Here is a 23,853-nt window from a genome sequence, read left to right as displayed (position 1 = left end):
CTGGACTGCGGCAGGCCAGGATTCCATATCCTTCACCAACTCCCGGAACTTGCTCAAACTCTTGTCCATCAAGTCGGTGATGCCATCCAACCATCTCATCCTCTGTCATCCCCTTCTCCTCCTGCCTTCAATTTTCCCCAGCATCAGGGTCTTTTTAAGACTTCTAAAGACAGAATCACATTATCTTTCATAATATTTCAGAGGATAACTAGGTGGGATGGAATTTTGGATTTGGAATATGCACCTTAGAAACTTACTGACCTGCATTGACCTGCCTATTTTAAAGATGTAGAAACAGTGCTTGGCAGGTGAATCGTTTACTCCAGTAAAATGGGTCTAAGCCACTCCTCACAGGTAGGGTTTTCACTTCCAGATCAAGTGTCCTTTTTTAATTATTATGCTCTCAAACTGGCTCAGCGCTTCAGGCCTCATTCATTCATTCTTTAAGAAATAGAGTAGGGACGAAATCCAGTTCATCTACCTAGTACTAACTGCCTCGTGACCCCCAATTTTGACAAGACACTTCTTGTTGAACTTGTTTTGACTCAGTATATCATGATTTTGTGCATTTGAACAATCAATCTTTTGCATTGTTCTTTACTGATGACAACGTTTTATAATGACTATCACTTATGCTTACCCCGGTGGCTCGGCAGTAAAGAATTCGAGTTCAATGCCGAAGATGCAGGAGACCAGAATTTGATCCCTTGGTCAGGAAGATCCTCTAGAGTAGGAAATGGTAACCCACTCAGGTATTCTTGTTTGAAAAAGCCCATGGAAAGAGGAGCCTGGCAGGTTACAGTTCATGGGGTCACAAAGAGTCAGACACGACTGAGAGACTGACCACCACCACACTTACACAGCCCTGATACTGCTGATCACTGCTCTCAAAGGCTGAAGTATATTACACATTTAATTTAATTTCTCAAACATGAAAAGTCTATGGGAGATACTATTGTTATCCCAATATGGCAGATGAAGAAGTGTCGTGGGCCGAGGTAGAGGGAGTAATCCTACATCATGCAGCTAGTTTGTGGGAAGTCAGGGGTTGGATCAAAGCATATGGCTGCAAAGTCTGTATCCTTCACCACTGCACATCCTATCTGTGATGTTAAACAATCCAGTCTGGTCAAAGGAGACTTGAAGAGGTCTGATGGCCCTAGCTTCCTCCTTTCTCTAAAAATGATGGGGAATAAAGCAAAGGGTTTCAGGCTAGTTATGATGTTCCCTCTAGCGGAACAGAGAAACAAGATCAACCTCCTCTGAAGTGGTTATTCTCCACCACTGTTTCAAACACTTCATCCCTTTATATTTTACTTCCCTTGACTGTTCTATTTGTTGCTGTTCAGTCACTTAGTCGTGTCTGACTCTTTTTAACTCCATGGACTGCAGCATGTCAGGCTTCCCTGTCCTTCAACTCCTGAAAGCAGCTGAATTGGAATGATAATAAAAGTCCTTTTCTTATGGGAAGCTCTTTACGTCTTCTCAGGGGGCTAGCGTTTATTGAATGTTTCCTAAGGGTCAAGCCTCGCTAGTACAACACTTTACTGGTATAGTCATCCCAATCACTCCATTATGCCCATTTCACAGCCAAAGAAATTGAGTCAGAGAAGTTGAGTAAGCAGTTCAAGGTCATGGTGCTAGAAAGAGGTATAGCCAAAATCCAAACTCAGGCAGTCAGCTTTAGCACCACCAGTATTTCTATTCGAGCCACTGCAGTAAATGACAGTGAGGCATTGACCTCTGTAGGGATGGCTTTTCCCACTGAAAACTGTAAATTCCATCCAGAGAGGATTATATGGGGCGGAGTGAAGCCGGGAGACCATGGTGGTCACAGCTGTGGTGAATGACATCTCCCCCTGGACTCCTAGAATGACTTCCCACTGGAAGGCAGTAGGAATCAGAAGTCTGTCTTGGATTTCTCCAAGATATATTTAATCATACTTCCTGAAACCACAGTGGAGATTTCAATGGCTTCTACTGTACTGTCTTCAGAAGTAGCTAAATTCTGAGCCATTTGAGTCACCCCTGTGTGCACTCGAGGGCATAGAACACAACTGCAATCACCCTATGCTGTAAACCCACCGGTTTTACAGACCCACCGGGAGCTCCCATAGGGCAGGAAGGTCCTTAAGGATAGAGAACCCGTTATCTTGTTCTCTATATCCCCGCCTGTGTGTGCATGTTAGTTGCTCAGTCATGTCTGACTCTTCATGACCCAATGGACTGTAGCCCGCCAGGCTCCTCTGTCCATGGACTTCTCCAGGCAAGAATAACGGAGTGGATAGCCATTCCCTTCTACCGGGGATCTTCCCAACCCAGGAATCAAATCTCAGTCTCCTGCATTGCAGGCAGATTCTTTGCCATCTGAGCCACTTCTATATTCCTTACTAGTCAAACCATATTTGTTAAATGAATGTATGAATCAAATAAATCAATGAATCCCTGTATTAAGTGATCCCTAAGTGGTTTCTGTCTTGAGATAGATGAATGGCTTAGGAAGGTAATGCATTTTAGTTCTGTGTTTAGATGTGGATAATATATGTGAGGACTTTGAAAAATAACTTAAATCCAACTCGAAGACAAGTTGTCACTACACTTAGCAGCTGGCAGGGAACCTTGAACTCAGCTCATTTAATGATCAGTGCCCACACCACAACTTCTTTTGTGTAATGATTTTCTAGTCGGGACAAACAAGATAGACATAGTCATGATTCACTACTGTCTTTTGATTTTATATTAATATAAATCACTGACTTCAACACTATGCATTACGCATTGTGTATTCTATTACCTAGAATCCTTAAAGCATTTTCCTAATTACTATGGTTTTTCCTCATTTTTCAATGTGCTCTTAGGAGTCCCTTAGTGTGAAGAGAACTTTGAAGTCAGGAGGTCTTTCCTGCTTTGCACAGTGAGTCTTAGGGGGGTTGGACTGCAGCAGGGACTGGCTAGGTTTGGTTGTGCTGGGGGATGACTCTTCAGCAACACCGTACACAGGTAAAGAGTAGCAGGTATTTGTCACTTTGGCAGTTCTCAAGAAAGCCCAGGATAGTTAGGCTCTCATTCTGCCACAATGCTTAGAAAATATTGTGAAAGGAAAGCGAGTTCCTTAAAAGTTCCACTTTTTGGAGAACAAGTACATATAAGCTGTTGTAAGAGACATTCTGAGTGCACCCATATCTTATGATCTGTAAATGCTTAACAAGATAAAGCAAATCTAAAATGGAGCATGGCAAGTCATTGAAACACATGCCCTCATTTGGAGATTTCTGATTATAGAAGTGTAAGGGGAAGAACTGATAGGAACTGAATGGACAGAAAAGCTTAATCAGTAATTTAAGTGAAGCTAAAGATAGTTTTTTATTAAAGGAATTATCATGATGTTATCTTTTTTAAAGTGTGATGTATTTTTATGCACACTAGTTAATCCAAACAGCTAAGCAATACATTTTTTTCCCCCTCTGGCCGTGCCTTGAAGCTTGTGGGATCTTAGTTACCTGACCAGGGATTGAACCCCAGGCCACAGTAGTGAAAATGCTAAGTCTTAACCATTGGACCACCAGGGAATTCCTGAAGTCAATGTTCTTAACACTGCCAGATAAGGAGAAGCCTCCTGACTTACGTGGGATGCTGCTTCCTACCTGCTAACTAGAACCTTGGCTCCTAGCTTGGAGCATAGACTCCCCACCAATGATGGGATAAGGATGTTTGTCCCTTGCATGGAGTTGAAGAAGGCTAAGTTCACAGGGCATACGGTTTCTCAAAGGGCTTTAACTGGAGCAGTGGCCACTACTTCTCTGGAGAGTCCCATCCTTCAGAAGTCCAATCCTTCCTAGCAGAAAAGCAGGCTGCCCAGGTCCTTAGACTCAGTGTATCTGCCAGACCTGGGAACAAGAAGGTCATCCGCCAGCCACCTCCCCAGATCCTTGGTCTAAGGGCAGGTGGCCCCAGCCATGGGCCAGCTTCCTCTGGCAGCCTACACAGTGAGCTGGCCGATTTTGAAAGCTTCTGTGTAGGAGCAAGAGGAGAAGGGGCCACGAGGAGGGCAATGGAGAGAGCAGCCAGCCAGGCGGTGAGGTGTGGCCTTGGCTTCCTTCTGCAGTGGCTCCGGCATCTGCGGACAGGGTTCCTATTAGTGTTTGTTTTCTCTCTCACCTATTTCTTCGCGGCATTCTGAAATGATTTCATAAGTATTTACAACAAAGAGAAATGAAAATCAAGGCTGTAACTAGGACGGCAGGAGAATCTTCCCCTTGGTGATGCAAGATGCCAAAATATTACTCTAATTGCTTTCCAGAGCCTGCTGTGACATTTTTCTGGGAAGAGTCCGCTGAGCTATTTTTATAGCATGGGGGTCACCTTGGTCTCTTTTGTCCTCCTAAGTCAGGGCAGTCACCCAAAATGCCTTTGTTTTGGGGATGACTAGTCATAAGGTTCTTTTCGTTTTCTCTTCCTCTAGCCCTCCTCTTTTCTCTTTTTCCTTTTCTCCCTCCACCCCTCTCTGTCTCTTTCTCTCCTGTCTCTGAAAGATAAGCTCACATCAAGGCCAGAGAGGAAAGCTTGACAGAAAATACCCCCAGACTCATGTTCCACAGGGAACAGGGAACCTGCCTTCTTCTCGCTCAGCAGCTTCGGGAATGTCTTGCCACCTCTGAGTCTGGTAGAGTGAAATAAGCCAGTATCAAAGATCCTGACAGCGCCAAGATTTTAGTTTCTAGAAATAGCAAGGTAAAAAGGGCCCCCAAATAGTTAAAACACTTGAAGACTCAAATTTTTGTGGAACCAACTTTAAAATATTCCGAGAAGGAAAAAAAATTAAATCGTTCGATATGTAAAAGTATGTATTTTCAATGTTTTCTAGTCACAAATATCTTTTCTATAGATTGCTCTTTCTGAAAATTGAATATTCTTTGAAGCCTAAATCTTTCTAGACCAGTACTAATTTGGGTTATTTGTGGGGGGGGGGGGAAGTGTAAGAAAGAAAACTCAGTATGTAGCTTCTAGAGTAGTTAAAAAGATTCAAGTAAAGCTAAGTAACAAAACAATGGAGAGGTAGTGTGAAAGTAAAGACATTAGAAATGAACTCTCTTTACAGTCTCTTAAAGCTTCTCTGAAACCTTGAATATAAACTCCCTAAGCCCAGAGATTTTGTCTGTCTTATTCAGAGCTTTGCCTGAGTGTCTGGTACATAATAGTATATATGTCATAAACATATGTCAATAATATATGTTTAATGGATCAATAAAAACAAAAGGGCTTGGGGAGGGCAGATGAAGTGTAATTATAATAACAAGACGGTTAAACAGAGAGGACATTGATAATGAGAAAGAATTTAAAGAGAATCTTAATATCCATTTTTCACTGCTTTAAATAGTGCCTACATCACAACCCATAAAAGTGAAGAAGAACTAGAACCCAAGGCATTAATGAATTAAAATACTCTAACACAGGTAGTGAAACAATGTTTTTGTTTGGTCAGGCTTGGTAGAAACTAGATTTGAGCACAGAATTTGAAACTGGATTCTCTTTTGATGATTGGGTTAGTATTTTTATGCTGCTAGATATAAACGATTTTTTAAATATCCTTGTAACAACAAGAAAAGCTGAATGAATAGGGTTTTACTGAAGAATATGTTTAACAGAATTGTAAGGCTTAAGGAGTTAAGAAATATCAAAGATATTAGTCAGCTCAGTTCAGTCGCTTAGTCGTGGCTGACTCTTTGCAACCCCATGGACCGCAGCACACCAGGCTTCCGTGTCCATCACCAATGCCCGGAGCTTGCTCAAACTCAAGTTCATCAAGTCGGTGATGCCATCCAACCATCTCATCCTCTGTCATCCCCTTCTCCTCCTGCCTTCAATCTTTCCCAGCATCAGGGTCTTTTCCAGTGAGTCAGTTCTTCGCATCAGGTGGCCAAAGTATTGAAGTTTCAGCTTCAACATCAGACCTTCCAATGAACACCTAGGACTGGTTCCTTTAGGAGTGATGAGTTGGATCTCCTTGCAGTCCAAGGGACTCTCAAGAGTCTTTTCAACACCACAGATCAAAAGCATCAATTCTTCAGCACTCAGCCTTCTTTATAGTCCAACTCTCACATCCATACATGACTACTGGAAAAACCATAGCTTTGACTAGATGGACATTTGTTGGCAAAGTAATGTCTCTGCTTTTTAATATGCTGTCTAGGTTGGTCATAGCTGTTTTTCCAAGGAGCAAGTGTCTTTTAATCTCATGGCTGCAGTCACCATCTGCAGTGAATTTGGAGCCCAAGAAAATAAAGTCTGTCACTGTTTCCATTGTTCCCCCGACTATTTGCCATGAAGTGATGGGACTGGATGCCATGATCTTAGTTTGCCATGATTAAAGATATATATGGCACTTAATTCATGGAGGTAGAATATAGAATTTCTAATTCATCTCTCGGTAAGAAGTAAGAAAAGCTTCCAGAAACTATCTTTGATTTTCATGGAAATAGTTTCCATCAGTTTCTTGGGGCTTCCATAACAAACTGTCACAAACTGAGTGGCTTAAGCAATAAATTTGTATTGCCTCACAGTTCCGGAAGCTAAGAGTTTCAGAGGAAGGGGTCAGCAAAGTTGCTTCCTCCTGAGGGCTGCAAGGAAAGGATCTGTTCCAGGCTCTCTTCCGTGCTTCTGGATGGCCATCTTCTCCCTATATCTTCCCTTTATATTTATCTGTCCAAATTTTCCCTTCTTAGAAGGACATTGTGTGTGTGCTCAGTCACTCAGTTGTGTCCGACTCTTTGGAGCTCATGGACTGTAGCCTGCCAGGCTCCTCTGTCCATGAAATTTTCCAGATAAGAACACTGGAGCGAGTTGCCATTTCCTTCCCCAGGGGACACATCTCCTGCATTGGCAAGTGGACTCTTTACCCTATCACCACCTGGGAAGCCCTTTATAAGGACATTAGTAAGTTGGATTAGGGCCCACCTTATTTTAACTTGGTTACCTTTGTAAAGACTCTATCTCCAAATAAGTTCACATTCTGAAGTTCTAAGGTTAGAATTTCAATATAATGATTTGGGAGCTGGACACAGTTCAACCCATGACCAAAGTTTTTCTTTATCATTGAAGTTTCAGTTATATATGAAATGGAGAACATCCCAACAGGATGGGCTCTAAGGTATAATTTTTTACTTTGTCAAAATCATTTATAAATTCTAGGAAACAAAATATTGCAGGAAATCTATCACACTGAAGAGTATCAGGTTATATACAGGGGTCTGGTACATGAGAATATGTTTTTAAAAATATGGGGATGTGTTAGAAGTAGAAGTAAGTAGTAATTTAGAGAAAAAAATTGCTGCTAAATGTTATGTAATAAAGCTTTAGGAGCTAGATGGCTGATAAGATGTCTAATACAGCATCAAAGAACTTGCAACTAAATAATAATGATCTGTAAATGAATTTCTCCAAAGAACATCAAAATAATTGCTTTCTCTTCCAACCACTTACCCTAAAAGATTAAATGTTACATAGTAAGAACCAGGACTTGGCACTTACCATATACAAGGCCTTGCTTATCAGCTCTGACAAAACAGTCATATCTAATTTATTTGTCTATTAGTCAGTTTCTATGTAAAAGGGCCCACACCTTCTCACCTTGCCACTAATAAGATGCTGAAGCCATTGCTAATAATTAGTCTTCTAGCACAAAGAAAACACATTAAATCAGTCATCTGAGAGTAACCCTTGGACCTAATCTCAATTAGATGGAATGTTTTAATCTGATATCTTGACAGCTCTTGCGTTATGTATTTTATTCTTTTCCAAAAATCAGAACAATGAAAATTTCTAGCCTTGTCTTTCTTTCTAAAGTCATTATCTTTCAAAAAACAGGTTCAGAATTAGTGTGGAAACTACCCCCATTTTGTTTTTTGTATTATCATCATCAACAGCCACCATGAATTTAGCACCTATATATGTTAGGCATTATGGTAGGAATGCAGACATAAAAATTATATCTTCCTTTAATAAGTACCTACTGTATAGCACAGGGAACTAAACTCAATTATCTTGTAATAATCTGTAAGGGAAAAGAATCTAAAAAATTATATATAACTGAATCACTTTACTGTACACTTTAAACTAACACAACATTGTAAACCAACTATTCTTCAATTAAAAATAAGAAAAAAGAAAGCATATTTACCTTCAGTCTCCCCATCTTACCCCATCCCCAGGAACTTGGATGACATCTCTCTGGTATATACTTTTTATAATGCCTTGTACTTTTTATTAGGGCACTTGTAAATCTGTAATCACATATTGGTATATCTAAAATTAACGTCCTTTACATCGATTAATATCCTCCTGGACTATGGCTCAAAAGGTAAAAGCATCTGCTTGCAATGCGGGAGACCCAGGTTTGATCCCTGGGTTGGGAAGATCCCTTGGAGAAGGAAATGGCAGCCCACTCCAGTACTCTTGCCTGGAAAATTCCATGGATGGAGGAACCTCGTAGGTTACAGTCCATGGGGTCACAAAGAGTTGGACACGACTGAGCGACTTTACTTTCACTTTCCTGAACTATGATCTCTATGAGGACAAGGACCTTCTCTCTCTTTTGCTTCCAATTATACCCTCAGGGCTTGGCACTGGGAGGGTTATCAATAAATCCTTGGGACTGGGAGGGTTATCAATAAATCCAATTTATTTATTTAAAAATAAATTGAAACAAAAAGATAGGATATTATGAAATGCTAATAATGGGAGAGAAGAGAGAGGAGTTAATCTTAAAACCCCTATTGAAATGAAAAGTCCCTTATATTTAATTCTGCTTTGTTTTAAGTGGAGGCATATGTGAACACTCTGTGTCTGAGACACATTTATATTCTAAATGACATGTCTTTGGAAGCTGGTTTTTTTTTTTCCTATCATTTACTGTTCCCTGTGAAGAGATCTACATAATAAATTGCCCTTATAATTTAGCAGTAGGCGAAAGATTCTTCTTTTCTGAAAGAAATCACAGTTAGCATGATATAATCCCACAGGTTTGCCTCAGTTGCCAGGAAACTCAAAGCTAAATTTAAAGGTAAATTTCAGTGAAAAAATCAGACAAATCTTCAGAAATGACTTCTCAGTTGCTGAAGTTGGTTTTGAGCTCGTATTTTTATTTTAATTCTGTTGTCTCTCACTGTAACCTGCCTCAGATGGTCTCTAAACCATGATAGATGGTATATTTAATATAAAGAAAAAAGCAAAAAGGACCTATCAAGGATGAGTTCCAACTATTAAAAAAGTGGATAATGATTACACAGATGCATCACTCTGATGATACACAGCATACACAGAAGAAAATGTAGTTCTAAACTATGAAGTGCTTCTCCGCTAGTTTTTCTTCTTGAAAATGCTGCTTGTTTCAGACCTAATGAAATTAACCACTGGACCACAGAGCTCATGGGTTTATCATCTTGGCTGTCCTACATCAGCCACTGGGACTCAAAGTAGAACTGTAGGAATGTTTCCTCTCTGTCCCACCAAAAGAGAGCATACTTTTTTTCACCCAAAATGTACTATGTTTGTGTTGTCTATTGTTTGCATAACAAAATAACCCCCCTCAAAAAAACACCCCAAATTGAGTGCTGAAAACATCCCCCCCTTTTTTTTTCTTCTTTTTTTGGCTTATGATCCTATGGATCAGGAATTCAGGTTGACTCACTAGAGTAGCGGTGTTCCATGATGTTGGCTGGGTCCGTTCCTGGGCTGCGTTCAGCTGGTGGCTAGGCTGGACGGGCAAGTCCAAGAAAGCTTCACTCTCATGTCTGTTCCCCGTTGCTTCTCTCTTGGCCTCTCTCTCTCTCTTTATGTAGCTTGACTTTCCTCACAGCGTCACGGTCTTAAAGATGGTCAAACTTCTTAAAGGGCCACTGGCTTCTGAGAGGATATATTCTAAGAGCAAAGTGGAATCTGCCAATCTCATAAGGCCCAGACTTGCAGGTTCTACAGTGTGACTTCCACTGCATTGATTCATTAAGAAAGTCACAGGGCCAGTTCAGATTGGAGACGTGGAAACAAAAACTTCGCCTCTCAGTGGAAAGAGCGGCAATTTACTTCTACTACTATTGAATATTTCAATTTGTGCCATTTAGCCATAGTGTAATTGTCCAAATTGTGTCCAATTGCATTGATTTTATCTCTAAACATTTTTTTAAATTTATGCATTTGGCAGCATAAAGTTTTAGTTGCAGCATGTGGGATCTTTGATCTTCATTGCACATGCAGGATCTTTAGTTGCAGCATGCAGGATCTAGTTCCCTGTGATCAGGTATTGAACTCAGACCCCCTGCATTGGGAGCCTGGAATCTGAGCCACTAGACCGCCAGGGAAGTCCCACCTCTAAACTTCTAAAATCAAAACATTCTGAGTTATACTAAAAAGTAGCTTAGTCTCTCAGTCATGTCCGGCTCTGTGACCCCATGGACTGTAGCCCACCAGGCTCCTCTGTCCATGGGGATTCTCCAGGCAAGAATCCTGGAGTGGGTTGCCATGCCCTTCTCCAGGGGATCTTCCCAACCCAGGGATCAAACCCAAGTCTCCTACATTGCAGGCAGTTTCTTTACCATCTGAACCACCAGGGAAGCCCAAAAAGTAGAAGAAACACCCAAACATTTATAGGACAAAACTATTGTCCTCCTAATAGCAATCAGACAAAGCCAGTTAGATTCTTAGCTGCATTCTTACCAGCTTTGTAATATTGGACAAACGGGAAGTTCTAAGCCTATTGACTTATCTGTAAAATGGGTTTTAATGACAACTCTTAACCTCTTAGAACCGTTGTGAGAATTAAATGATATAATGTGTGTAAAGCATTTGACCTCAGTGCCTAGTATATACTAAGTGCTCAAAGCATGTTAAATATTATCAAGACAGACCTCAATATTATGACCTACCTTTCTAGCCTGCCTTTCTACACTTTCTGTTATGGTGTAAGTTGTAATTTTACTCATAAGTCTACTTGTAAGCATGCTGCTCTCAGACCACTTTGCTTTTGGATTTTATTGCTTAAAGGTCATTTCTCAAAAGACTTCTGCATGGTCAGTAGGCTCACACTTTTACTAAGTTATTTAGATGCTTCCAGAGGCTTAAGAACTAGTGAACACAATTAATTTATCTTCTATGGATACTTCTCCCTAGAGCAACTGCAGTGGTCCAGCTTCATTGCTGAAATGATATTTCATTTGCCCAAGATCTCTTTAAATCAAATGACACCAAATTTCTCTGCTTCCTTAGCTATATGTGCACAAAGCACTAAGGAAAGAACAGATGCCTAAACCCATAGGTCCAACATGTAATCAGTCATTAATGCCATTTGATCTGAATTTAATGCCAGGTTTTCCTTTCTAATCTGTCTTGCATTGCCAAGTCAAGACTTGATAAGAGTTTGAAATTCTAAATCAGAAGGCATTGTAACTCATAAACACTCAGATGACTTTTAAAATGCTTTTCCGACTCCCCTTCATGAAAATATTTCTTATTAAAGGCTCAGAAACTTGGATTGCAGTGAATTTTCATCCCTCTGTTTGAACTCTAAGATCAAGCTCTTTGGTATTTCTCTTGTCATGTGGACATTTATCCATCATCTCAGCTTCCTCTTTCTTGGCATGCCACCCAGTGGACCACTCTTGCATGAAAAGCTCATGGCCCAGGACTGACCAGGCTGTCCTCCTACCTCTGGGCTATTTCTTAGTTCCATTTCAGGCTCCTCCTCTCCATTCTATGGGATTCTGGGGGAATATGAGAGTGGTTCTGGTTGCATGGTTGGCTAACTTGCCTATCTCTCTCTTTCACCATCTCTTTCTCTTTTCTCTCTCCCTCTCATTCCCCATTTTTCTCGTTTTCCACTCTCCTTTCTCGCCCCTTCCTCCCGCTTCTTGCAACACGCCGATTTATTCATTTCCGTGCTTTAAATTCAATCCATATGTCTTTCTTAAATTGATCAGTTCTCTAAATGCCTGATTCCTATTCCCAGTTGCCTACTTAATATTCCTGTTCAAATGTCTCACAGATAACTTGAATTAATCATGTCCAAAAATTGAACTCTTGATTTTTCTTCCTAATTTTATTCCTTCTCCAATTTCCCCCAGCTCAATAGCTGAAATTGCCAAAGACTGGTTTGTTACAGCCAGAAACCTAAACATATTCCTCTTTCTTTTCTTGCAATATCAATGCAATAAATTAATTAGCACATACTATTATTGAGTTTACCTCTAAAACGACTTTTGTTTTTAATCCCCTTCTCTTTATTTCCAGGGCTTTGGTGCAAGCCACCCCCATCACCTTATCTTTTGGACTCTTTAATAAAAAGTCTTTTTCACTCTCATCTCTAAATCCACTCCTCCTTGCCTTTCCCCTCCTTGACTATCCCATTAAGAAATCTCTACACTTTAGTCAGATTATAGTGGAGATTTTCTTGAGGAAAAAAGGCAGTGCAAGAGGACAGAACTTCTCCAGAGTCTTGTAGAGAAGTAGCAAACTTGGCCTTAGAAGCTGAAGTTCCTTCTTTGTGGCAATAAATTCTCTCAGATACCTACTGTTGTTTGGTTTTCTCCTTTTCTTGATGTACTTTTTTTTTTTTTTTTATTCAAAGAAGTATTTCATTTTGTGAAGAACTGAGGTATTTGGGCCCTCTTGAGAATAGCTGATGCTAATATGCTTTAGCTTAAATTATATTATTCATCCCCACCTACCACAGGGCAAAAATAAAGTCATAATTTTGCTAATCGCAAAGCTACCAGAGGCTTCAAAACCCTGTCAGAAGGAAATGGCCTAATTCTTTCTCTGAAACTAGAATGAACAGACATATCTAGACACTGTTTCCAAATTGGAAATCTTTTTTCCAGATTGGAAATCTTTGTTAGTTGGCTTATGAAGCAGAAGCATAAACTAATATTAGGAACCATATTTTTGTATAGGTTTTACTATAATGTCAGCTGACCGCTTTGGATGGTTTAAGTCCTCCACATTTGGGACACATTCAGCATCCCTATACCCTATACTCCTTGGCATAACTCATCACCTCTGTTATCTCAGGAAGACAGACACTAGGCCTCCATGTCAGTCTTACCATTCTTCTACCTGAGAAGTCTTATTGTTGCCTATCCCTCACTCTTACTCACACTCAGCTAAATTCTACACTTTTTTCCTAGTCAGCTATAGTTTCATGAGATCCATAACACTTAACCAGATGTTAGAAATTGCATGGGTTACTTTCTTCAAATGCCTCTTCAACTCTTAGTAAATTCTGACTTATAATAATTACCCTTTAGTGACTGATTATATTTACCCACAAGTAGCATTTTTATAGCCCTTACTTTAGAAAATGTTCAGTGGTTTCTTCCTCCCTGTGTCTAATAATTCAGCAATGCACGTAGGTGTCCTTAGCCTTTCTTTACCAACAAAGATTCTGGGCATCAGAAAGATTAAGTAACTTCCCCATGGTCACACAGATAAAAAGGTCCACATCAATTGGTGACATTTGAGATTCTCTTTCCATTACATTACATCACTTCTCTAGCAACTGCTGTGGTTTTTCACTGGGCATTTTATACTCATCATCTATTATTGCAGGAACTTCAGAAAATGGAAATGGAGTTCTTTATTTTCCTGCTAACATTTGTCAGATTCTTTGGTCTGGGATTTTTTTTTTTTTGGTCAATTCTATCTTCTAAGTAGCTCTGGCTCCCACTTTCCTTACTTACTGAGCGCCTGCACTGCCTCTTCCCTAGCTCAGCCCCCCTCCATTCTTCCCTGAAGAATTGCTACCACTGTTAAACTGGCTTCCTGTGGCCAGTTTTACCCCCACAGAATCCTCCAAACTGCAGTCTGGAAGAATTTTCTAGAACACATGTTGGAGCTTGATATAACCACACTTTTAACACTTCAATGTTTCATCATAGCTCTCAAAATAAATTTCTAACTCCTTAGTATTGTATGTAAAGCTTACCAACACCTGGCCCTTGCTTACTTCTCTCACCCCTCCCATCTTTCTCTTTTTCCTACTTCCTCATCCACAAATTTCATTCTCCAAGCATGTTGAATAACTTAGTTTTTTCCATCTATATATCTCACCATCAATCCTGGGGCTCATTATCTGGGGTTTGCAGAGAGAGGTGTCTCTGGATGGAATCCAGAAACTTGGACGGACAAAACTTATGTTTATTTTCACCAAACTAACTGAACTTTAGTACTTCCTCCAATTATGAATGTAACCCACAAATGGCAGTAGTATTATTAGGACCTATAACTTTATCACTAATAGAAATCACATATATTTTTATATCACATGGCAACTGTTGAAGGTACTGCAGTATATTATGTACGATTATCATTACAGAGAAATTTATAGTTGTTATCGTTTCTCATCTAAACCTTGGTACCTAGTACAGCAAGAAAGAATCACATATAGTGCTGAGTATATAGTACTGAAATATCTTAAAAATTTTCCTAACTGCAGTTTAATACAATCAATTGCCTTTGTAATCCTATGTATTTTACTTTATTCATTAAAAACTTATTCTAGGAAGGGACCCCTAGGCTTCACCAGATTGTCAGAAGGGTTCAAGGCCCAGAAAAGGCAAGATCCCCATCATCATGGTTCCCCTTGCTTAGAATGTTCTTTTGAACTCCACACTCTTCACCTGGTCAACTCTCATTCATTTCCCTGAATGTGATTTATATTTTTTTTTTTTCTCTTTCAGTTTGGCTATACAGCAGGCATACAAAATCTAAGTTCCCCAGCCAGGGATTGAACCTGTGCCCCCTGCAGTGAAGGTGCAGAGACTTAGCTACTAGACTACCAGGGAAGTCCCAGGGGTAGGATTTAAAGGTAGCCCTTGAAGGTCTTTTCCCTGGTCCTCCAAGACTGGGAGAACTTCATGTCTGTTTTGTTGGCAGTGAACTTTGATTAGTTATGGACTTATTTCACTATGGTATGATTATCTTTCAATCAACTGACTCTAACACACATTCAAGGCCAGCCCAGTGGCTTTATCTCTGTTATATCCACCATGTCCAACACGTAGAGGTGCTCAGTGGTCCTCTGTTCAACTGATTCTCACCCCATTTTAGCAGCATGCCATCAGTGCCATTCATTCATACATTTATTCTGAATCTCCTAGGTCCCAGGGACTCTCTAGGCACCGGAAATTAAGCAGAGAATAATACAGAAAGAAATTCCTCACCTAGATGCTTACATGCTCACGAAGTGAGCTAGTCAATAAATAAAATTTATGAAGTAAAACATTCCAGTCATAAAAGAGCAACTATGTGAGTCCTCTGGTACAAGGTACCTAGAGTAGTCAAAGTCACAGAGACCAAGAGTAGAATGGTGGTTGCCAGGGGTGATGAGAGGAAGGAAGGATGAGGAGTTGCTATTTAACAGGTACAGCCTTTCAGTTTAGGAAGACTGGTCTGAAGATGGATGGTGGTGGTCACACCACAATATGAATGAACTGCACACTTTGAAATAGTTAATATGGTAAAGGTTATGTATATTTCATCACAATTTTTCAAAAGTAAACAACACTATATTAGATGGGAAATGTGCTGGAGAAAAGTAAAGATGGGAAGTGGGGAGTAGGAAGGCCCGAGAGAAAATAGGCTGAGAGAGGCCTCAGAGGTACAGGATTTCTTGCTTGTTTTTGCTCAGGGTCTGAGCTTCAGGCACAGACCACCTCTTTGGAAGAAGATTCAGAAAGACCTGACTCTTCTATATGACCATCAGCAGTGGATACGAAAGGAGAGTTTTTTTTTAACATGCATTGCTAAATTCCCAAGAACTGGTTGCCTTGCATTCCCCTAATGCCTTCTGGTAAAAGCATACGTTCAGTGAGTAAAATCCTTAGGAAGAATATTGGCATCTCTAATTGTTACTTGAACCTACCATTTTATCTTTCTCCTCCACTTTTCAGTTTGACATAAGCACTTCTCTGCCATGCATCATCAAAGAATTATGAGACCATTTGTGGAGGTGAATAGGATTCATTTTTGAAAAATCAGATAATTTTATCTGATTTATGTCTCTTGGGTCCTCATAAATCACCTTAATGTCCGTGCTTCTGTAAGTTTGGTTTTATACTATTTATTTTTCTAACTCACAAAGATAATCAATGGGGAGTCCAAGTCTAATTGTAAACTTTCAGTGAGTAGTTTGACTTCTGTTCTTTTTTTATTAAAATACAGGCTTTTATTCAAGTAAATACTATCAAATTTTGAGGTTTAAAGGTTTGATTTCAAAGTTTGACCTACAAAATATCAAAACAACTGGCTATAAAGTGAAACTTCTATCCAGTCAAGGTTGTTTATGCTTTGCAATATCAACCACAGAGCCTAGTTGATTTTTTTTTTTTTTTTTAGGATATTTTGACAAATAAATAAACACAGACCTCCTAATACTCTTGTTTGCCTCTAGTCTAAAGTTTCTGCCATTCAGGAACACTGCGACCAGAAAAGTCTCATGACATATTCTATCTACTACTCCTTTGTAATATTTTCTTATTTAGTTATAAAAACTGTTTAGGATTTTAAAAACTCACAAATATTCTCAATGAAATAGTGAGACTTTCATACCTTACTGGAAACTGGCAAATGATGAGTCATCTTATCTTGCCTAGATCCTAAAGTACAGATTGCCAGAGCTGAATTCTTTAAATATTAAAAATATTCCTTCCCTCTTCTTACCATCTTCTGAGACGTTCAGACAAAAAAACATGGAGTTGAACTGAGAACACAATCTAGAAATAAGCAAGGTATCTAATTATAAAAATGACATGTGACTTAAAGAACAAGCTTCTGTGATCATGGTGCTACCATTAATTTCCCTCTTTGGATCAGTTTTAATTCTTTCAAATAGGAACCCTTTGACATGACATTTCAATCATTGTAAAGATGTATTAGTACCACTTCCAACATTCTTAGCAAATGGAAATATTTAAGTGACTGCTAAAATCAGAATCCTTGACTGAATATGTTATCAGTTTCAGGGTTTTAAGGTCAGCAATGTCTAATGTCAAAAACTTTTAAAAGTCATTTCTTAATTTAAATTTCTTAATCTAAATTTCATAATTTAGATGAATTTTGAATCCTTTTCATTCTTTTCTCCACTTTCTATATTTAATTTAATATAAAATAATCCCTTCTCTTACAACATGTAATCTATTCCTAGGCTTTATTTTCATAATGAAATTCATTTGTGAACAGTAATGAACCCCATGGTTTCATTAAAGGAAAGGAATCTAACTTGTCTGAGTCTTGCTTTCCTCATCTGTAAAATGGAGAAAGCTCTTATCACCTCTAAGAGCATGATTTGTGGCATGATTTTCTCTCTTGGTGTAATTTGTAACCAATGCACACACCTACCACTCTCCTTCAGCACACAGCCTGATGAATTCTCATCTGGGCTCTTTCCAAAGGCTCCTTACAGGGCTCTCCCCTGCCCAGCTCTCCTCACTCCACAAACTATCCCACACATGGTTGAGCTGCAGACAAACATTTCACATGCAAGAAGCAGGTGTGAAACTGGCTTGCTCCAGAATTCATTACAAAGCCTTAAACCCAAGGTCCTCAGCAGCATGTCACCATGCTTTGCCAATTGCGTGTGCGCTAAGTCACTCAGTCGTGTCCAACTCTGCAACCCCATGAGCCTACCAGGCTCCTCTGTCCGTGGGATTCTCCAAGCAAGAATACTGGAGTGGGTTGTCGTTCCCTTCTCCAGGGATCAAACCTGAGTCTCCTGCAACAGTAGGTGGTTTCCTTACCACTAGCGCCACCTTAACTCTCTTTCCCACTTGCCTTTCTTCTAATCTTCCTCCTCCTCCTCCTCCCTCTCCCCTTCCTCTGCCCTTCTTCCCCTTCCTCCTCCTCCTCTTTCTTCTTCTTCGCGTTCCCCGCAATTGCTCATTTGTTCGTTCAAATATATTTACTGAGGACTGACTCTCTGAGCGCTTTGTAAGGCGCTAGAAGCAGTGATGAGCCAAACCAAAGAAGCTCCAAGTAGGGCACTACTTATATAAAGACCTAGGTGGGAAGAAGTGAGGAATCTATGAGAAGAGGTGTATAGGCTGAGCAACTGGAGTAGAGAGTCTGAAAGTAGGGGCAAGTTTGTGGGATAAAGTGAAAAAAACAAAAAAAGCACTAGAACCTCACAGACTTCCTAACGTGTTGCGTAGCTGTGTCATTATTCTGAGCACAAGGAGAAACGCCTTTGATTGAACAGAGCTGCAATTCCCTGCAATTTTCCTTCCCCCAAGTTCGTGCTTCCGCAGTTTCTGAAGTATGAACTACACTCTTCATCTCTCCAATTCATAAGCATTATCTCGAGGACCAATTTCAATAGCCATCTCTTCCATGGAAAAGTTCCTCCTCTCCCTAAGCCAGATGAACTTGTATTGAAGCCATTTAGGTCCTTATCTATTTCAAGTATGACACTTCTAGGGTCTGATATGGTAGCTACCAGTTCCATGGGGTTATCAAACACCTGAAATGTGACTGGTCTGAGTTGAGAGTAAGTTAAAGTACATACCAGAGGTTAAAGACTTTTATGAAAAAAAAAATAAAGAACATAAAATACTGCATTGATAACTTCATATTGACTACATTTTGAAATGATAATATTTGATTATGTTGGGTTAAATAATTATATGTGCAAGCTCAGTCCCTTCAGTCATGTCTGACTCTTTTTGACCCCATGGGCTGTAGCCTGCCAGGCTCCTCTGTCAGTGGGATTCTCCAGACAAGAGTACTGGAGTGGGTTGCTATGCCCTCCTCCAGGGGTTCCTCCTGATCCAGGGATCAAACCCGCTTCTCTTCTTTACCACCAGTGCCACCTGGGAAGCCAAATAATTATATGATTGAAATTAATTTCTTCTTTCATTTTGCTTTATTTAATGCAGTTAGTGGAACGTTTTAGATTATTGATACTTATGTGGTTCACATTATATTTCTAGTAAACAACACTCCTCTAAACTGTATACTTCCTGAATAGTGAATGTTTATTCAATTATGTATTTGTTTATTTCCCCTAAGGAACAAGCTAGCTTATCCATAGTAAAGACTCAGTAAATGCCGTTAAAATTCATTGCCATTCTCTAAAGTATTTTTTAAAAGTACTTTGCAATTTTAATACACTTGTCATTTTTAGAGATGTGTAGCCAAAACTCCCCAGTGAAAATAATGGGTGGGGAAGGGGAACAGGTTTTTTCCCCCTTGGCCGCAAGAAGGCTTATGTACAAAACATGTGGTTTGACCATGGCAGACACAGTGGGTCATGACGGATGATTCAGAAGGTTGTTCTGTTTCCAAAACAAGAATTTTTATTGCAGTATGTGGAAGGAGCATTAAGACGAGAGGATCCTTGTGGTTTCTCGCTGTATCTGTGGAAAAAATCTGTGGTTAAGGTTTAAATTAAACTGACATTAAAAGAGCCTTTGTAGTTACAATGTGCATTTTAACATCTGTTGCTATAGCTATACCAACACTGAATATTGTGAGTGATGGTTTAGGAGTGATGGAATAAAAATGTGGTTTCCTGCCTATGATTTTCTAGGGTTGACTTAGTCTTTTTTAATGATGAGATACAGACTAAAGAAAATTATTAAGCACGTAGAAAAGAAAACAGAAAGCAAGAATTATTAAGATTCTAAGCACTTCTGGTATGAGGGAAAAAGTACTTAGGACTTCCCAGCACCACATCTGTAATTTCATGGATTCTTTTGTTTTGGCCAATTTCAGGTTTAGAGCAGTTTTCCTTATGGTTCATGGAGGCTCTCCCATGGCAACCCTGCACACACATTCTCCTCTTTGTTAAGGGACCTTTGAGGATGAACTAAAAAGTATTTTTCATCATAAAATAGTTGGGAATACCTCTTAACCAATTTGTAAAACTGACTGCAAAGATGTTTTGTTTTATGCCCTGGATAAGATGTTTCATTTTAGACTAGTTTTCATTCAATCGACTGTGGCCAATGGGAAAAAAAATCACATTATTGGATTTTCCTCTGAAGAAGCAGAGGGGGGCTGCATCCAGAATTAATAAACACCTCTCTAATATACCATCATCATATGTATTTATGGTAATGATGTTTCTGTTTGTTCCTCAATACTCCTTTGAGCAAGCTCAAAGAACTTTTGCTGAAAATAATTTATTTAATTACGCCAAGCATACTGTATATGACAAGTACTAGGACAAAAAGGTGTTTGTATATTTGTTGTGGTGGTGTAAGTACATTTTGTGGCAAGGCAGCAAGAGGGAATAAATAGGATTCTGAAAAATGTCATACCTGATTCTGCATCTTACTTGCTATGTGACTTTAGGCAGGTCAAGTGGCCTCTCTGAGCCTTAGTATTTTATATATATATAAATATATATGTAAATATAAATATAATATAAAAAATAGGGATGCTGTTGGCCTTGTGGGGTGTTATGCATAAGAGGTGATAACTGCACAGTGCCTGGGACATAATAGTTCTTCAGTAATAGAAAACTGGTTTTAGTGTATTAAGACATTATTGATGGAATCATTGGTAGAAATTTGAGATCATTTTTACTGAAATAGAGTTTTTATTTGAATGAATGCTGAACATTTATGAATCTAGAATGGGGAAGAAACATCAAACTCAGGTTCTGTAACCTCAGATATTAGCTCACTCACAAATCATGACATTTTACATACTCACTGTTAATATATGGCACCAAAAATTCAATGAAAACAAAAACAACCTCTCGAAAGATCATTTGAATTTTAGTGTATTTGATAGCATTTTTTCCCCCTCAGAAACCTAGTGTCTGAGAGGAAGGCAAGAAATTCTATGAAAACTGACTTTAGAAAGAACAGTTAATATTTTTCTGCTTGCTCATTTATATGCAGTAACCAAAATTAGTCATTTAATCACTGTTCTGAAATGATGTTTTCTTTACCAGGCTACTATCTTCTGAAATAAGGTCTGAAAACCCAGGTTAACTAGAAAATTAATGTCAATTACACTTAAGTTTAGAGTAACTTCAAATTCCAAATGAATAAACTTCTTCTAGTCAAGGACTAAAAATATTTTTTTCACCACATGCAAAATCTGGACATTTTTTAATATGTCTGTTAAAAATGTCTTCATTTCCAGGAAAATGAGAGAAAATAATTAAGAGCAGCATGGAGATTTTAGAAGGTGAAAATAGTAGTGAAAATTACATTCAATTCTAAGATTTATGATTTCTCTTCAGATCGATATAAAATAATACGCTTTTAGAAATCCCTTTTTAAAATATTTCAAAGTCTACATTCTTTTGAATTAATATAATTGCATATAATTTAATGATATAAAAGAGAACAGAAGCAAGATTTTGTTAATCACTATCAGAATACATACAATATCCTTCAAGATAGCTAGACATAGAGACTTTAAACAGGCATAATTTCTGTCTAAGAACTAATGATTAGAGTTAAAAGGTGTCTCATTTTAAATGAGAAAATCCATTATATTCATCTCCAGTGGTAAGCGATGATTATTATATTGTAATTATATTCTATACTGGCTCCATATTTCAACCAAAGTTGCTGAAGAGTAGGAAAAATAATTACAGCAAGAAATTCTATGAAGTGTACATCAAGGAATGTAAAACTCGAGGGAGAAGTCCTTCATGAGAATGGCTTGCATGCATCAGGGCTGGGTACACAGGGCACACATTTAACATGTATTTTGCAAGCTGATTTCTAAGTCACCTCCTAGCTTTGAAGTGATTTTCATAAGATTCCATCAATAGCATTGAGAGATGTGACAGTTGGCATTAGGCATGACAACATTATAATGCCATTTGTGCATTTCAAAAATTCTTAAAATTCTGGATTCTATGCTTATCTATATAGAATAGAATTTGCTTTTCTGGCTACACTCTCATAGAAAAATTTGTGGAAATTGTACATCGTTAAAGCCATTTGGCCTAGAGATGACACCTAGTTTGGTAAGAAAAACTCTTGCTATTTAAGTTTATAAGTTTCCTAACCTTCTCCAAGTCCTGTTCTGTTACAGAATGGTTGGATGACTTCAGAAAAGCATCAGCTTTATATTTTGCAAAATTAGAACCATGTGAGAAGATTTACTCAGAGGAGGAATATGCAGCTAGGAGATTTGAGTTTAATACAATGGTCCACAAATTAGAAATATTATTTAATGAACCACAGCGAAGCCTGGAAAGAACAGTTATAAGAGCAAATAAAATTTCAAAGAGTAATAAAAGAGCTGTAAAGAAGAGACTAATTTAATGCCTAGAACCAAAGAAAAAAGCATCATTTGGGCACTTCACAGAATGAAAGATGCTCTCCAGGATTTCTGGAAAGCAAAGTCAAGTGGGCCTTAGGAAGCATCACTACGAACAAAGCTAGTGGAGGTGATGGAATTCCAGTTGAGCTATTTCAAATCCTCAAAAAGATGATGCTGTGAAAGGGCTGCACTCAATATGCCAGCAAATTTAGAAAACTCAGCAGTGGCCACAGGACTGGAAAAGGTCAGTTTTCATTCCAATCCCTAAGAAAGGCAATACTAAATAATGTTCAAACTACTGCACAATTGCACTCATCTCACACGCTAGTAAAGTAATGCTCAAAATTCTCCAAGCCAGGCTTCAACAGTACGTGAACCGAGAGCTTCCAGATGTTCAAACTGAATTTATAAAAGGCGGAGGAACCAGAGTTCAAATTGCCAATATCTGTTGGATCATAGAAAAAGCAAGAGAGTTCCAGAAAAACATCTACTTCTGCTTCATTGACTACACCAAAGCCTTTGACTGTGTGGATCACAACAAACTGTGGAAAATTCTTAAAGAGATGGGAATACCAGACTACCTTACCTGCCTCCTGAGAAATCTGTATGCAGGTCAGAAGCAACAGTTAGAACTGGACATGGAACAACAGACTGATTCCAAATAGGGAAAGGAGTACGTCAAGGCTGTATATTGTCACCGTGCTTATTTTACTTAAATGCAGAGTACATAGCTTGTGGATGAAGCACAAGCTGGAATTAAGATTGCAGGGAGAAGTATCAATAACCTCAGATATACAGATGATACCACCTTTATGTCAGAAAGTGAAGAGGAACTAAAGAGCCTTGATGAAACTGAAAGAGAAGAGTGAAAAAGCTGGCTTAAAACTCAGCATTCAAAAACCGAAGATCATGGCATCTGGTCCCATCACTTCATAGCAAATAGATGGGAAAACAATGAAAACAGTGAGAGACTTTTGGGGTCTCCAAAATCATTGCAGATGGTGACTGCAGCCATGTAGTTAAAAGACACTTGCTCCTTGGAAGAAAAGCTAGGATCAACCTAAACAGCATATTAAAAAGCATCAGTTCAGTTCAGTTCAGTCGCTCAGTCGTGTCCGACTCTTTGCAACCCCATGAATCGCAGCACGCCAGGCTTCCCTGTCCATCACCAACTCCCGGAGTTTACTCAAACTCATGTCCATCGAGTCGGTGATGCCATCCAGCCATCTCATCCTCTGTCGTCCCCTTCTCCTCACTGCCCCCAATCCCTCCAGCATCTAGGGTCTTTTTCACAAATGAGTCAACTCTTCACATTCAGGTGGGCCAAAAGTACAGGAGTTTCACTTAGACATCAGTCTACAGATGAACACCACAGGAACATAATCTTCTTCAGAGATGGACTGGTTGGTAATCCTCCTTGCGTCCAAGGGAACTTCATTGGTCTGCTAAAACACCATAGTTCAAAGCATCAATTTTTCGTGCTCAGCTTCTTCACCGTCCACTCTCCACATCCATACATTGACCATGGAAACCATAGCCTGCCTAGAATGGACCTTTGTTGGAAAGTAATGTCTCTGCTTT

The 23,853-nt window shown here is 39.1% G+C and overlaps 1 protein-coding gene and 1 long non-coding RNA gene across 2 annotated transcripts in view; one reads left to right on the top strand and one right to left on the bottom strand.

Annotated features, from left to right (window-relative positions):
* LOC122434061 overlaps window positions 1–9,797 on the bottom strand; it is a 76,249-nt gene extending 66,452 nt beyond the window's left edge. Inside the window, exon 1 of the long non-coding RNA XR_006267232.1 lies at window positions 9,686–9,797. This is a non-coding gene — a long non-coding RNA (uncharacterized LOC122434061). The remainder of the gene's footprint in view (window positions 1–9,685) is intronic.
* Window positions 1–23,853, top strand: part of SGK1 (serum/glucocorticoid regulated kinase 1) — a 111,136-nt gene that overhangs the window by 4,545 nt on the left and 82,738 nt on the right. The gene's annotated exons all lie outside the window — the stretch shown is intronic.

This window comes from Cervus canadensis, chromosome 33 (assembly GCF_019320065.1).
Source record: "Cervus canadensis isolate Bull #8, Minnesota chromosome 33, ASM1932006v1, whole genome shotgun sequence".
Classification (NCBI taxonomy): domain Eukaryota; kingdom Metazoa; phylum Chordata; class Mammalia; order Artiodactyla; family Cervidae; genus Cervus; species Cervus canadensis.
This window is presented reverse-complemented; position numbering and strand designations above follow the sequence as displayed.